This window comes from Desmodus rotundus, chromosome 7 (genome assembly GCF_022682495.2).
Source record: "Desmodus rotundus isolate HL8 chromosome 7, HLdesRot8A.1, whole genome shotgun sequence".
NCBI lineage: Eukaryota > Metazoa > Chordata > Mammalia > Chiroptera > Phyllostomidae > Desmodus > Desmodus rotundus.
This window is the reverse complement of record NC_071393.1, coordinates 25281008-25297774: the sequence shown is the minus strand read 5'-3', so window position 1 is coordinate 25297774 and position 16767 is coordinate 25281008. Positions and strand designations below refer to the sequence as shown.

Here is a 16767-nt window from a genome sequence, read left to right as displayed (position 1 = left end):
AAGGGGTGAATTTTACTGTGTGTAAATTGAAAAAATTATTTAAAAATTTTATATAACATGCAGAATCCTGTGTTTCACAACAGACCTTCTGACTAAAATAAATATCTGGGGTGGGACCTATCTGTAATATTTGTGCACTCTGAAGTTTTAGACCATTTCCGTAGTCCATGATGGTGAGCTGGGCCTCCAGTCCACATAGCCTCCCTCATTTCCTTATGGCAAGTTTCCCTTCTGGGTTCCTTGGTGTCATTTTTGGTCCACAGACCTCAGCTGGGACCATTCCAATTCATCAGAGAGGATGTAATAATGTCAAATCTCAGAATGGGGGAAGCTCTCTCTAGAGGCCAAGGGGTAGAGGAGTGGACCTGCCGGACCTCTGGCATTATCTACCCAGTACTAAAAGGGAACATTAGAATGACTCTTAACCGACAGTCTTCCCTAAGGCATCTGACTTTCAGATCCAGTTAAGAGCTAATAGTATCTCCTACTATGAATACTAAGTTCTGCCTCATCAGGCCCCAATTCACACTTCTGTGCAATTCATTTCCACAAGTGTTTACTGATAGCCTTTATTCCAAGTCCAGTGCTGCCTGCACGGGAGTCTGGAGGAACAAGGCACGGTGTAGTTACAAAGTTGGTTACAAAGTAGTCAATTGTCTTGGAGTTTTAAAAACATCATGTTCTCCCATTCTTTCAACTTTGTTTCCAGTTTTTTTAAAAAAATAAAACAGGAAAGAGGATATTGTTAAGTTTGCCATCTCCTCCCCCACCAGGATATTTTCCACTTTTTTTCTTGGTTGGTTTAGTAATTTGATGTATTACCGTAATTTAAGTTCTAGTGTGCCATTTTACACTTAAATCTCATTTAATCTTCAAAATAACCTAGCCAGGTAGATGTTACGGATAGGCCCGTTTCCTGAAGGTAGGAAGTTCCCCGGTCTCTCCAGATCTACTTGCCATTCACATTAGGGATAACTAGAGCTGGGTTTCTTGCTCCAAAGCTTGAGCTTATTTGTGTGCACTCCGTGGCCCTTTGAGAAGGCAATTTTAAAGGACCTCAGTATATGGAATCCTGAGGTTAATAAAGTAGTTAAATCATTGGTTGACCAGTGTTGAATAATACTTCACATTTCCTTTTTCAGAATGTAAGGGGAAAGATGCATGAGGCGCTTCAGGGTTTGGCAGGGACTGAACAGAGTCGGCGGGTCAGAAATGGAAGAGCGCACACCCCAGGGACCCTAGAGTCCGAGGCCTGGAACTGGGCTTCCGCGCGGAGCACCAGGACACGGGGCCTCTGGGGTGTGGGGGGCTGGCTTGGAACCCCGACCGGCAAGTCCAACCTCTCCACCTGGGACGCGGAGGCCGGCCGTTTACCGGTCCCGGAGCCCGCGGGACGCTCAGAGACGGGTCGCTCTGAACCTTAGGAGTCGGCTTTTCTGATTGGCTTAGAGTATGAACGCAGACGAACGCTCCCTGAGACTCGCTCTTTGATTGGGTTTTAAAGGAACAGCAGAGCACGAAATAAAGAGGCCTTCACTCATTGGGCCATTGTGTGAATCTCCTTTTGGTTTCTCTGCCGACTGAATTAGCGTCTCGGGATCTTCGTCATGAGTCTTAAATCTGGGCCTGTCAGTTCGCCCCAGCATTACTCGTCTCTAGGCTAGGCATGGGGTTTACAGAGTCAGCCAATCACATAACGCCGAGATCAGGTTGCTAGGCAGATTATGGTAATGACGCCCCGCCTTTTATGCTGCTCCCACTCTGCGGCGGGAAGAACCACCTGGAGGTGGCGGGGGGGGATTGATTTCCATCACCCCTAGGGAGAGAGGATCGGGGACCCGCTGATCTTCCAGCTCCCCTCACCCAACATCGTGTAAGTACCTACAGGATTAAGGGAACCGGATAAGCCAGCGTCCAGAGTACCCCATCGACTGGGAGGGTGTTTCGTCTTTGCTTAGTCCCACCCAAAATGGCGCCAAGCTCTTTCCGCGTCTCAGAGCCCGGCCGGGGCCAACCGACCGCGGACCCGGGTGGGGGGGGATTGATGGTGGTGGTGGTGGGGGGGAGAAATCCCGGCGGCACCGCCCGATGGTACAGTCCAGCCAGGGCTGGGACGCGGCACCTCACTCGGGGTGGGGGGGGGGTCAAACATCTGCACCTTCTAAGGGGAAAGGGGCAAAAACCCCTAGAGGAGTCCCTCCGGGCGCTGCGTTCCGCGATGGCCTCGGCGCCGCTGCGTCCCTGCCTTCCCCACGCACAGCCTCCTCCCTGCGACCCCGGAGTGGCTCGCATGCTCCGCTGGCCGCGCGCACCTCTCCTCCCCTGCCCGCATTGGTTGGGCCGGGACGGCAGTTGGGCGCCCGGCGCGCTCCTGCAGCGGCTGTTGGGCGGGCGCTCGGGATGCTGCGGGGCGTCTCCGGCGGCCGGGGCCGGGGGACCACGCGGGGGTGGGGGCGCGGCACCGGCCTTCGGGGCCGACGGGCAGGGAACTCGTTCCGCGAAGAGCTCCACGGGAGGGGCCCCCTGCTTTGTCTTGGGAGGCCGCGCCGCCACCTGCCATTGATTGCTGGTGTCCCGTTCCTTATTTACAATTTTTCGTCACCGGGACCGGGGAGGCCCCGCTTGGAAGGGCTTGGAGATGGCCCGTTGGGGTCAGTCTCCGGAAACAGTGGCCTGGGGTGGGCTGGGCGGAGCGGAGGTCCACCTGCGCTGTTTGTCGTGTGCAAAGGCGGGAGTCATAGGCCTTTGGGGAGCCGCTTGATGTTACAGTTTCCAGCCGATCATTCGCTTTCATTAAGCATTGGTTAGTCTGTAGCCAGGTATTAGGTATTCTATCTCCTAAGTGAACGCACAGCTGTTGCATTTCTTGTACGTGCGTGTTTAGCCTGGCTTAGATTTGCTGGGTTTCAGTCGACTTTCAGTCGGTATTTGTGTACGTTTAGGCACAAGGAGGGCTGGTTGGGGTGCTGTCATCGAGGATTAAATGTGTGATGAGTTCCACCCAGCTCAGTCCTGTCTAATTCGCCTGTTCAAATCTTGCCTGGCTGGCTCATCAGCTCCCAAAGTTCTTTCAGACTCCACAGTATTTACCTTTACTAAAAACAAAATCACTCGGGATTGTTTCGTGGCCTCTTTTTCTGACCCGTTCCTTTATTGCTTTAAGCTCATCGAAGGCAGGAAGGTATATTGTATCTTTTTAGTACTCTCCTACCCACTCCATCCCCGGCAACACCATGGCTTCTATCTACGCTGATTAACAATCCTTGTATGTTGCTGTAGAATTGAGAAACAAAAACAAAGGATTGGTTAGAGCAAAGCCAGGTTTAAAACAGTCTTGATTCAAACTGGGGTATTTAGGAAGTATTTTATAGGTTTACTCCTTTCATAAATTGAGCTGAAATTGTCATAAAACGAATTATTTTAAAGTGTAAAATTTAGGAGTAGATTTACATTTTTAAAATTTGGACCAAGACATTTTCTCCACCTTGTGACTCCTATTACACATTTATTCCTTGAGCACCCACTCTTGGTTCTGCTCTGTTTTGCAAGGGTGCTAAACAGCTGTTTCTCTAAATAAGCCATTTTTGGTTTAATGTTTTGTAGCACGCTCCACCGCATATTAATGTGTGCGCTGTATACGTATCGTGCATGTGAACGTTATCGAGTATGTAGCATAACTAAGGCAAAGTCCGTGTCTTTGAATGATCCTGCAGGCTTTTTACTTAGAGATTATGGTGATACAAGGGAGCACATTTCAATCCAACATAATCATAAATTGATTGGCCCTGCTTCAATTTCCACTTGTATAAATTTATTTTTTTCTGATCATTGTAGAAAACATAGTAAATAGAGAAAAAATTACCTAAAGTACAATTACCAAAGATAATCCCTGCTGATACTTTGCTTCAAATCTTACGTGTGCATAATAACATTTTCACAAACTTGTCCTTATGGCACATGGTTTTTGTATCTTTTTAAAAAAAATGTAGATATATACCTTATGACCTCAGTGATACTTTGCCACTTTCAGTATTTCCCCCCATTCATTAAAGGGGGTATCATGAAATGCTTTGAATTAAAAGAATTATAATATTTGACTCATTTTACCATTTAAGTGCATAACCTAATGGGATAGGTTTCTGAGTAACAAGCAGAATTGTTCAAAGAGCTGAGAAATATGAGCTATAATTTTGATTTCCTTACTAGTTTCACAGTGCAAGTACTGGTAAACTGCATAATTTCATTCGGTAAAAATAGTAAACTACTAAACATCTTGTCACGGCAGTGTTGGTACTGTTTGGTCAGACTGCGTTTTAAAATAGAAGGCTGATGTACTTTGACCTATTACCACTAAAATACATGGTTTTCCCCACCCCACCTCCTTTTGAAAATGTGTAGACACACCCTGTCCAGTAATTTGTATGTTTTTTCACAAGCAGAATTTATTGACTACTGTTTAAATCTATGGCAGGTACTTAAAATTTATCATAGCAAATGAGAATTTGGTCTGGTGTAGCAACAGTAGTGAGTTGAGAAAAAGCAAATGTTTGCTACAACCACATCTTTGCAGAATGGTTCTGCTCAAATTCTGCTGGAGTACTGGGGTAAGGGCAGGAAGGGGAGGGGGTGTTTTTTTCTGACTTTATTATTTCGGTCACTCTCTGTTGAAGCCTTCGTCTCCCTCCGTCTTCTGGTATTATACTATCTACATGATTTAGTTGAATCCTTACTGAAGGATATCTGGCCTCTGTCCTTTTATTGTCAATGCGGTAACCCTAGTTCCAGACTTAATGTGTAACATTCTGAACTGGTGCCTTTCCAGTTTATTTCCTACAGCTCCTCTGTGACATTGATACTTCATGGATAGTGCTGAAACATTATTTCCAGTCCCTTTGCAAAATCCTGCAATGGCTTTCTATTTCCTGTGCCTGTGTTTTAAGTTTGTTCCGATTATGGAAAGCACCTGGAAGCAGGTTTTTTTAAATAACTTTGAAATAATTTAGAGAATTGGAAGGAGGTGAGAAAATGGAGAGGGAGGAGGGAGGTTATGGATAACCCTAAATCACCACTATAGCAAGGGCAGTTAAAATTTGGTGAAAACAATCATTATAAAATCAGTACTGCTAAAATGATGTTTGTTACTCATTTCTTAGTTGAACTCTCAACGTGAGAATATTGGAGCTAAATACTCCCCCCCTCTTTTTTTTTAACCCATGCCCTTGACTTTCAGTGTCTGGTTGCTGTCCATAGCCTCTTTCCTGCTGTGATCTTTAGAGTAGCTGTTGTGTAGATCTGAGCTGTCCAGTGTGGTCTGGAGCACTGGGAACATGGCTAATGCTGTAACTGTGAAATACATGCCCGATTTGAGATTTAGTATGAGAAAACCCCAAGCATTTCTATTTCTAAAGTATTGGTTACGTGTTAAAATAATATGTTGCATGTATTAAGTTAAATAAAATATAATGCATTTAGCTGTTTTTTTTAAAGATTTTATTTATTTTTAGAGGGGAAGGGAGAGAGAAAAAGAGGGAAACATTATTGTGTGGTTACCTCTCGCACACCCCCCACTGGGCACCATGCCTGCAACCCAGGCATGTGCCCTGACTGGGAATGGAACTGGCGACCCCTTGCTTCCCAGGCTGGCACTCAGTCCACTAAGCCACACCAGTCACGGCTAATTTAGCCTGTTTTTTACTTAAAAAAAAAGTACTAGTACACGTGGCTTGCATGTGTGTTTGTGTGTTTCTTTGAACAGTGCGACCTTGGACAGTCCAGTAGGGGTGAGTGTTCCCAAGTAGTGCTGTCATACAATTTTTTTTTTGTTTTTTCTGGGTTTTTTTTTTTTGCATTTATCTTTTTGGTTCTTTAGTTTCTACTAATAGGTGTATCTGATTATTTTAGTGCTTACATTAGCTCTCACAGAAGCATTATTATTCTTTTGAAGAACACCTTAATGTTAACTACTTCCAGATAATTGAGTTAACTATTATTGAATTAATATATTCAATTAATCATTTGAACTTAAGATAATGAAATGACAACTGTTGAACACATAATCTATTAACAGAAAAGTTGAGCTAAGCATAAGCAACTGAATTTTCCCAAACTTGGTCTGTTACTTACTCATTGACTTAAAATTTTTTTAAAAAGTTGATTTGGGAGAGGGAGAGGAAAGGAGAGAGAGACACACACACACACACACACACACAGAGAAGGAGAAACACTGATTTGTTGTTCTGTCCAGTTATGGACGTATTGGTTGATGCTTACGTGTGCCCTGATTGGGGATCAAACCCGCAATCTTGGCTGTCAGGACGATGAGCTGACCAACTGAGCTCCCTGGCCAGGGCCTGTTTTTTGTCATGTATCATATTTCAAAGATTTGAGATAGATTTCTGGGAGGAACTTAAAACTGGGCAAATGAAGCTCATAAGTGTTTCTCCTGCGATTTAAGAAAAGGCCATAGTAGTTTCATTCTAAGTGTGGAACTCTCTGGACCAGCTTATGGGATAACTGTCCTTTTGTACACAGTTAAAGAATCACGGCCTACAGATAAAAATCGTACTCTTTTACACCTGTGTTCGAAAACCCTGACAGTTTGCCCTAGTTGACCTTTGCAGAGGCATTCCTTTCACCACCCTCCATGGAGGGTTGATGCGCCTCCGTAGCACTGACAGCATGGGCTCTGGGGGTGAAGGAACCTGTTCATAGCTCAGCTCAGTGGACTGGCTGTGACCTTGGGCCCATTACTTCTGTAAGCCTTAGTTTATCAAATCATTAATTAGTTTCCTTATTAATGGGGATAATAATAGTACCAATCTCATAGACTAGCTAGGAGAATTCTTGTTATTACACACCCCAACAGTAAAAATGGCTCATTGACAAGGCACATTGTAATCAGCGGCTCAGTGACATTTACCGAGTTTTGGACCCCCTGCTTCAGCCAAATTGGTCTTCCCATTGTCCCTGCACCGGTCAGGAGCTCCTCCATTTCTTGAATGGATGGAATGCTTATCCTCTCTGCCCATTCCTTTCTCCTCCCCCAGTTCTGCCTGCTAAAATCACATCCATCCTTCTAGAGCAGTGGTTGGTAAACTTCTTTGGTAAAGAACCAGGGAGTAAATATTTATGGCCGGTGGTCCCTGTTGCAACTACCAACCTCCACCCCTGTAGGGAGAAAGCATGCTGTGTTCCAATTCAACTTCAACTTGAATAGGACTTTCACATGTCATGAAATATTATTATTCTGAGTTTTTTCAACTACTTAAAAATTTTTTTTGGTTTCTTGTTTATTTTTTCTTTTTTTATCTGTATTTTTTTCCATTGCCATTTATTCCCTTCACCCCTCCCCCATCACCACACTGTTGTTCATGTCCAGGAGTGCTTTTTCCTTTTTGTTTGATCCCCCCACCTCCTAGCCCCTGCCCCCTACCCCAGAGCCATCAGCCTGCTCTCTCTCTATGAGTCTGTCTCTGTTTTGCTTGTTAGTTCAGTTTGTTCACTAGATTCCACATATGATGAAATCATATGGTGTTTGTCTTTTTCTGACTGGCTTATTGCACTTGGTTTAGCATAATGTTCCCCAGGTCCATCTATGCTTTCACCAAATACTACTCAGCCATAAAAAAGAACATTTTCAACTATATTAAAATGTAAAAACCGAGTCTTAGCTCACAGGCCACACCAAAACAGGTGTCCCATGGCCCATGGGCTCTAGTTTGCCAACCCCTGCAGTAGAGCTGATTAAAAGCACATATTCCTCCCTGCTAACCATCATACTTGAAAGTGATCTTTTTGGTCTGTAAATGTCCCGCAGCATTTCTGTCCTGCTTTGTTGCAATAGTCACTTTTATTGAGTATTTGATTTGTATCCTATAGCAATGATTTGTGCTTCTTTCTTGCTTCCTAAACATGTTATAAATTCCTCAAAGCTATGGATATTTTTAGCCCCGCTCCTATACAATGCCTTTCACTTAATAGTCTAAAAGGTTTGGAGGAATAAAGAAGTGAGTACAATTAACTTAAGACATTGAAAGTGATCACTGAAGTTTTCTTCCTTTTCTTCAAAATCCTTATTTTTGTGTGCTTACCCTCCCTGCCATTTTTGGAGCATTGTTCGAGATTTCGGGCCAGTCTATTGGGGGTTATTTTTGGTCCTGCCACAGACCTTATAATGAAGGTTCTGACAGTGGGACAGCTATAAGTATTGCTTCGTGTTTGCCTCGCTTTTTGTGTCCTTTCTGAGGCACCTGCTTTTGTGTCCTCCTTGAAGGGTGGCCTTGACCGCACGTGTAGTACCTGCCTCACAAATGAGAAAAAGGGACGGAGTGCAGTGAGTTACGTGAGAGGTGGGAGCTCACACCAGGAGCAGGGTATTTGTGTTTCTCAGCCTCAGGAGGCGGTGTGTGGATTCAGGGTCTCAGTCTCCTGCTCACCTTGTATTCCTCTCTTTCGTTCTTTTTCTCTGGAATCGGACGAAGTTACTCTGGATTTTATGTACTTCATGATTTGTTTAATAGAAGGACCCGTGACTAATAGGTGTTTAGGACACTTGTTACATGACATGTATGTTTTCTCAAGTATGTTGAACCTGTTGAAATGACATAACCACAAAACAGTAACCCTAGATTTAAAACTTAGTTGTGTAGTGTTAATTGTGCTTCGATGAACTTTGTTTCATTTAAACATTTTAAGAAAGTACATATTCATATTTATACATGCTTATTCCAAACTCTAGATACTTCATCAAAATATGATTTTATACATTAAAAAAAAGTATCTTTTTTCAGATTCATGGATTTTCAACTGTTGTAAGCTGTAGGAGATATATTTTAAGTTTAACAAAATATGTGTAAGACCTTTACAGAAAAAATTCTGAAGCTTTCTTAAGTTAATTTAAACAAAACCTGAGTAAGTGGAAAGACACACTGGCTCGAGGATTGGCAGGTTCAATATTGTAAGGTGTCAGGTGTTTGGAAACTTGACTTAACAGATTTAATATCCCAGCAACTTTTTAAAAACCAGACAAGCTGATACTAAAATTTTTGTCAGGGCCCAGTAAGTGGCAAGATTCTCTTGACCAAGAAAAAGAAATTGGGAAAACTGCTCTGTTAGAGATGAAGGGCTCCAATAATTGAAACAGTGTGGTACTGGCATTGGGATAGGCTAACAGGCCAATAGAACACCACGGGGAGTCCAGAAACGGCTTCATACACGTTCAGACGAACATTGATCTATGACCCAGGAGGCATGGCAGATTAAAGGCAAAACAATAAACCTTTATTTCTTAATTGTTCATTCTGTTACAGTTGTCCCATTTTTCCCCCTTTGCCCACCTCCACTCAGCCTGCCCCTCCGCCCCTCAGTCAGTCCCCATTCTGTTGTTCTTGTCTGTGGGTCATTCATACATATTCTTTGACTAATCCCCTTTCCTTTCTTACATTTCTCCCCTCCCACCTCCCTTCCTACAGCTGTCTGTCTGTTCCATGTTTCATGTCTCTGGTTCTGTTTTGCTTGTAAGTGCATTTTGTTCATTAGATTCCGGTTATAAGTGAGATCATATGGTGTTTGTCTGTTACCAAACGGCTTATTTCACTTAGCATAATGGTCTCCAGTTCCATCCATGCTGTTGCAAGAGGTAGGAATTCTTTTTTTCTGCTTCTTAGTATTCCATTGTGCAAATGTGCCCCAGTTTTTTAATTCACTCATCTGTCGATGGGCATGTAGGCTGTTTCCAACACTTGGCTAAAACCATAAACCTTTTAGAAGTTAATATAGGAGAATTTACTCATGATCTCAGTGTACAGAAGGGTTTCTTAAGTAAGATGTTACTTACGCTCATAGAAAACTAGGCAAAAGTCTTGAACAGCCAGTTCAGAAAAGGAGAAATCCACATGTCCGATAAACACCTGCAAAGGCGTCCAGTCTCGTTAACAACGAAGGAAGTGCAGACGACAAGCAGAACGCCAGGTTCCCGGGCACCCGCGGTAAAGTCGGCGATGCCGGGTCCTGAAGTTGCTGAGCAAAAGGACACTCCTACCGGGTTGGAACATAAATGGGTCGGACTCTTTTAGAAAATAATTAGGCATTACCTAGAAAGTCAAAGATTTAGACTCTAAAGCCCAGCAATTCCACCCTTAGAGAAATACTCAGAGTGATCACTTTTCTTGGTGTGAACTGATTCAGTTGACATGTGCGGGCTGCTGTGTTCTGTTTGGTTTGGTTCCCACAGGTAGCTTTTTTTCCCCACAATAGTGAATAAATGTTATTTATATTTTCTCTTTCTGATGAATATTTTAATATTCAGCCTGTTTTTCAGCGTCTAAAACAATGCTGTGCACAGAATAGGCATTTAACAAATATTGTTGTGTTTTAAAAAAATTACTTGAATTTTTATAATGGGTAACCTTCGCTATGAGTTTGTAGTTATCTCAACTCTGGCTATTGACTAATTTGCCCAGTTCAGTCTGTTTGTGGGCTGATAAATTACAACCTTTCTGGTTCCTTTGAGATCAAGCCTCGCCTAGGGATTGCATCATCTGGTGGGAGACCTCGGGATTAGCAGCAGGTCCGAGCCACGCTCGGGTTTTGGCAGCCTTGCCTGGGAGCAGCGCTGTGCAGCAGAGGGAAGAGATAGATGGTTAAGCTCCGTGATAAAGAGAATTTGGGTTCAAGTCACACTTGTCAGCCCTCTGACTTTGGACAAATAACCATTTTCAGTTGTTGTGATGAAACCGGAAGAGATCGCTGGCATTCGTGCTGCCTGCCTGTCACACACCAGACCCGATAAGCAGAGACAGGGATGAGTCTTTACGGGCGCTTTATTCAGAAGGCCAGTGATCTGAGAAGATGGTGCATTCATACCCTGATGGACCGTCGTACATTCCATTTTAAAATGCCCTTTAAAAAATTATTTATTTTTAGAGAGAATGGAAGGGAGGGAGAAAGAGAGGGAGAGAAACATCAATGTGTGGTTGCCTCTCACACACCCCCTACTGGGAACCTGGCCTGCAACCCAGGCATGTGCCCTGACTGGGAATCCAGACAGCAACTGTTTGGTTCACAGGCCCAGGCCCAATGCTCCATCCACTGAGCTACACCAGCCAGGGCCGGCCCTTTTTATAAGGAGAACAAAATGTAGGTAAGGTGTTTGCAATTCAGGGAATAGTTAATTGGGAATAAGAAAACTGCTACATTCTCACCCTGGGCACAGTGGTCTTTAGCTATGTCCTGGGAGGTGGTCATGTCACCCTGGAGCACAGAGGCTCAGATAACATCTTGAATTGCTTGCAGGCCTCCTGAGGCACAGAGGTGGAACTGCTTATGGTCTCCTGGAGTCAGGGCGGGTCATACCTTCAGTTCCTGGAACAATAGCTTTTTACATGCAATGATTACTAAGCTTACTAGCTATTACTTAAACTAAAATTTTCCAACCTTGAGCCCCCTATCAGTGAGTGTTACTGGACAGGGCCCTGGCCCTGAGTGGATCTGCCCAGGGCCAGCAGTAGTGTGGGGGTTCGCAACAGGAGTCCAGGTGACTATGAGAATCTCTTTATTAAAGCTTGGGACAATGAAACAAGGAAGGGCTTAGCATAGAAGCAGCAGCAGGAGAGCCTAGGCTGGGCTGCCTCAGCTCACAGGGAAGTCAAAGAAAAAGGGGCCTTGGGGACAGGTTCAGGGGGTCAGCCCAGGACCAGCTGCCAGCTGCCCATTGCCTGGGAAGAAAGAAGTGGGGGGAAAAGAAAGGAAAGGGAATGGGTAGGGCTGCTCCCCAGAGGGAGAGGGCGGGGCTGGGTCCTTTGTCTTGAGGCTTTTATTTCATTCTTGCAGGAGGGAACGTTAGGACGAGAGAGGGTTTCAGCAGAATGTGCATCAGTTCTCCTGGAGTGCCCTTTCAGGCAGGGGGTCTTTAGCCACTGCAGTTGGTTCTGGCCCACCTGGTTTTGCTGCTTTTCTAGCCTGCAGCTGAAATACCACTGAGGCCAGGATGTTATCTCCAGGAGGTGACCATCTGCACCTGGCTGTAAATTGCTCGGTCTTTGAGTTCAGCTCTCTGTCTCAGTTTCCCTATTCCACTCGCCAAGGAATTCTCCTAGTTTCGCACTATCCTGTTTCGTGAGGATTCCTCAAGACATCTGAGTATTAAACATTTAGAGACATACTGAGGATGCGAACACTCAGGACGACTCACAAGGCCTGGCGTGTGATAGGAGCTCAGTAAATGGCAGTAGCTATAATTGTTACTGTCCCACTGGCTTTTTGCTTAAGTAACACTGAATTTCCACAGTATGTGTTTTTAATCAGATGAACTATGATTATGCTGGTTTTTAAAAGCAAAGAGCTGCATCTATTAGGGGATTCTAATTTTGTGGTCTCATTTAACTCCCCTGGATTTGCAAATGAATCCAGGCAGCGATGTTGTAGTCGACATCTGAACGAAATGATCCAGAAGTGTCTGCGGAGAGTAGACGTGGCTGAGACTCCTGCACAGGAGCGCGATGCCACTATTTTGTCTTTCCTTAAGAAAAAATGCTAATCATCTAGTTTTAAAATGCTATCAGTTTTAAGTTGAAGTGTACATGTTTTCTAGCCAAATCAGTTGAGAGAGCGCTTGCCTACAGTTAAGAGATGCTTATTCCCAAATCAATTGTTTAATAATGGTAATGTATAAAAAATGTCTTTTGATTGAAAATTAGACATTTCTGGATAAGATACTTTCATAATCTAATACTTAGCCTTGGTGATCATCATTTAAGTAGTTGTTAACATTTGTAATATTCTTTGTAACTGATTTTTTTCGACTGTTGTGCCACAAGAGTTTTCAAAATGTGCAACACCTGACTATTTAGTCAGCAGCACTGACCTGTTTTCCCTTAGATTGTCAAAGAAAAAAGTGACAACAGCTAACACAACAACAGCTGTTCGATGTGGATGAATAAAAATCATACCTATTTTTTGCCAAGTCAGTAAAAAAAAATATTTTGGTGCACTGCGGAATTTTAGTAATGAGTTTATGTGTGCCACGAGATGAAAAAGGTTGAAAATCACTGCTCCATACCATTGTACTATACTGTAACGAACATGTAACTGTATCTGAACAGTGAGCCTGAGGCTTAGGTAACACAGGTGGATTTATTCCAGTTGTCGAGATAGAGAACTTTTACTTGCCTTCACATCCAGCATTTTCCCACTACTCTGTACTGAGAAAACATTTTAAGAAACATCTTGGCTTATAGAAGACAACTCTGAATATTAGACCAATGGATGCGGGCCTACTATTGTAGTTTTATTAAGATGGAGGAGGTTGAATTTAGATTACAAATCTTTTTATTTAAATTTATTTTTATTTAAAACATTTTTTAGAGGGAGGGTAAAGAGGAAGAAAGAGAGGGAGAGAAACACTGATGTGAGAAAGAAACAGTCATTGGTTGTCTCTCACATGTCCTCAGGGTACATATGACAGGCAACCGACTGGGGACCAACTGGGGACCAACCCCGAAACCCAGGCATGTGCTCTGATCAGGAATTGAAGTGGTGACCATTAGGCTCTGTGGGATGATGCCCGACCTACTGAGCCACCAGTCAGGGCTAGATTACAAATCTTAATTATATATCAGTAAGATACAGTTTTTATTTTCATTTATTTATTTTTAGAGAGGAAAGGAAGGAGAAAGGGAGAGAAACATCAATGTGTGGTTGCCTCTTGTGTACCCCCTACTGGGGACCTGGTCTGCAACCCAGGCATGTACCCTGAATGGGAATTGAACTGGTGACCTTTTGGTTTGCAGGCCGACACTCAATCCAGTGAGCCACACCAGCCAGGGCAGATAGAGTTTTTAATGAAGGCAATGATAACTGCCTTACTGGGCTCACCATCATGTTAATCAAATGCTTGTTTTTGACAATTCTGTGTTTCATATGTTACTTTGCGAACAAAGGACTGAGGTTGAGGAATGAGAATTTAAAAATGAACAGAAGGTGAAGCCAACATTAACCTGTTTACAGGGGGAATGAATCGGATATAAAGGGAATTCCTTCAAACCAGTACCAGTTTGCTTTAGGCCTGGGTCAGTGCCATGGTTGAGTCTACTTGAATAAAAGGCTGTGTGTGTTCCAGGAGGTTGAGGTAGAGTGAATGCGTAGCTTCCCTGTTTTCGCTCGCAATATATACATAGTGTTAAATTATGAAAGTTGTGCTCTAGAACGATTTCCTCTTAAGCAATTTTAATACTCTTTTTCCCCGTTAAAAATTTTAAAGCACTTGACTGTATGTATTTAGGAAACAGCTTATATATATACTTAACTAAGATTATGCCTCATTACATTATCCAGTATTTTATACTAACAGGTTGTATTTGTGATCATCAGGCTTCATAGTAACCATCCAGAACCACCTGTAAGAAAGGCTTTCAGGGCCCCAGAAGACCCACCTGCAGGTCTCCTATTTAGTTACTGCCATTGCTGATTCCACAGAAGAGCCTGAGACACGTGGGCCAGTGAGCTTGCTGTGTTCAGGGGTACCAGGCCCACAGGTTGTACCTGTACCCCTGCCATTTGTCTTGCAAATGAATGCCACTGCCCAAAAAGGCAGCTGGAGAGAATTGTACTGGGAGCTATGCAAATGTGTTATTCATAGTAAAAAAATATGGATACTCAATATTATTTGGTGAGTCACTTGTATCAGTCTTCCAGTTTTCACATGTTCCTCGCAGGTCCGTATTTATATACAAAACTTATTAAAAATATTCCTGAGAAGTGTATGGAATAATTTCCTTGTTACCGTGTGGTGAAGAGAAGCTGGAAAACCAAACGCTCGTGAGAGTAGCCTGGTTGGCAAGGAGGACCAAAGAACAGCACCCAGCCTTTGCAGAATTCTAAGACCTAAATATCATAAACATACTAGGGAGGCTGGTAAGTTTCTAAGAAAGGAATAAGGATTCTTGCTAAGTTTTTCTTCAGTGATATAAAAGTCTGCTTTTAAGGAAAGGCTCTGAGTGTCAAAGGTCTGTGTGCGAACATCTGTTAACCGCCAAGTCGGAGCAGGAATTCAGAGCTCTGACCTTTCTGCCCAGCGCTGGCTCAGCAGTGCTCAGGGCAGCTCTCGTCCTCGTTATTCTCACTCCCTCAGGTTACTTCCAGGATGATGTTCCAAAAGTGTGCTTGCAACGATAAAATGCTTTTCTTTCCTTACTGGGCGAGAGTTAGATCTGGTTGACATCAGAATCGCGTGGGGCGGTTTATAAACAAAGATTCCTGCTCTTTCCCTGGCCTCTGCGGTTGATGGAACAAAGTTTTCAGGAGCGAGACTGCAGTGTGTCTTTCCTCTCACTGGTGGAAAAGGTCCCCAGGTGGTTCTGAGGTGAGACTTCAACCTGAAGTCCTTTGTAGGCCCATCCTGACTACAGTTCGAGGCTTTCCTCTCTCACAGTAACTAGTCCTTGAGCATGTCCTAAATTTCTCTTGCCTCTGAAACTTTCTCAAGCTGTTTTCACCAGAAATGCCTGAAATGCTTTTCTATTTACTGAAGTAGCAAGTATTATTTTTTCTCTCTGTATACACACACACACACACACACACACACACATGGTCTGTCCAGAAGGTATCCAGCCATGTAATATGAAAAATAAGACATTTATTGAAGAAGATACATGCATATACATACACACACACACACACATATACATATATATGTGTATATATGACATCTCCCCGGGAAAAGTCCAGCCATTGTTAATATACCGAGAATGGTTTGTGTGACATCAATGTCACCTGGCCACCAAGGAGAGTGGACTGGAATGCACATACATGAACAATGACGACTTCACTGTACTAGTTAGTGGGGCTGTAGACGCCATTGAGTGAGCGTGTGTACTTGACTGAGCGAGTAGAGCAACGAATCTGCATCAAATTTTGCACTAATCTTGAACATTCCTCCACGGAAACTATTGTGATGATTCAGAAGGCTGCAGCCATGGGCAACTGGTGATTGGCAGCTTCATCACAACATTGTGCCTGCTCATGCATCCCAGCATCACATCTTACGCAGACCTTTTCAGTGAAACATCAAGTCATCCAGGTGACTCAACCCCCCTATAGCTCAGATTTAGTGCCCTGTGACTTCTGGCTTTTCCTGAAACTAAAATCACCTTTAAACGGGAAGAAATTTCACACTATTTGATGAGGTTCCAAAAAATATGATGGGGCAGCTGATGGCGATTGGGAGAACTGTGTGAGGTCCCAAGGTGCCTACTCTGAAGGGGACTGAGGCTTCGAGTCGTCCTATGTACAACGTTTCTTGTATCTTGTATGTTTTTCAATAAATATCTCTATTTTTCTGATTACATGGCTGGATACCTTCTGGACAGACCACATATATGTATTTTTCTTAATGTTTATAACTCCCTAGAAGTTTTGCATCAATTTAAATGCCCTTTTTTTGAAAACAAAACAAAACAAAACAAACCCAGCTTTATCGAGCTGTAACTCACATACGTTCCAGTTCACTCACTGGAAGGGCACAACTCTGGTGTCAGTGTCCTCACAGTGGTGCAGCTGTCACCACAGTCGGTTTATTTTCGTAACCCCAGAGAAACCCCATACCTCCTTCACCATCACCCCGCAATTCCCTGTTTCATCCCAACTCCATGGGCAACCGCTGATCTGGTTTCTATTTCTGTCAGTTTGCCTATTCAGCATATTTTATATAAAAGGAATCATTCAATACGTGGTCTTTTGTGACTGACTCCTTTCACTTAGCCCAACAAAGTT

The 16767-nt window shown here is 43.5% G+C and overlaps 1 protein-coding gene across 2 annotated transcripts in view; it reads left to right on the top strand.

Moving 5' to 3' along the window:
- The first annotated feature begins 1522 nt into the window (after positions 1–1522).
- PRDM10 (PR/SET domain 10) overlaps positions 1523–16767 on the top strand; it is an 86677-nt gene continuing 71432 nt past the window's right edge. For both annotated transcript variants that reach the window (XR_008427359.2, XM_024557281.4), the window contains exon 1: positions 1523–1873. The gene's annotated coding sequence lies outside the window, so the exon portion shown is untranslated. The remainder of the gene's footprint in view (positions 1874–16767) is intronic.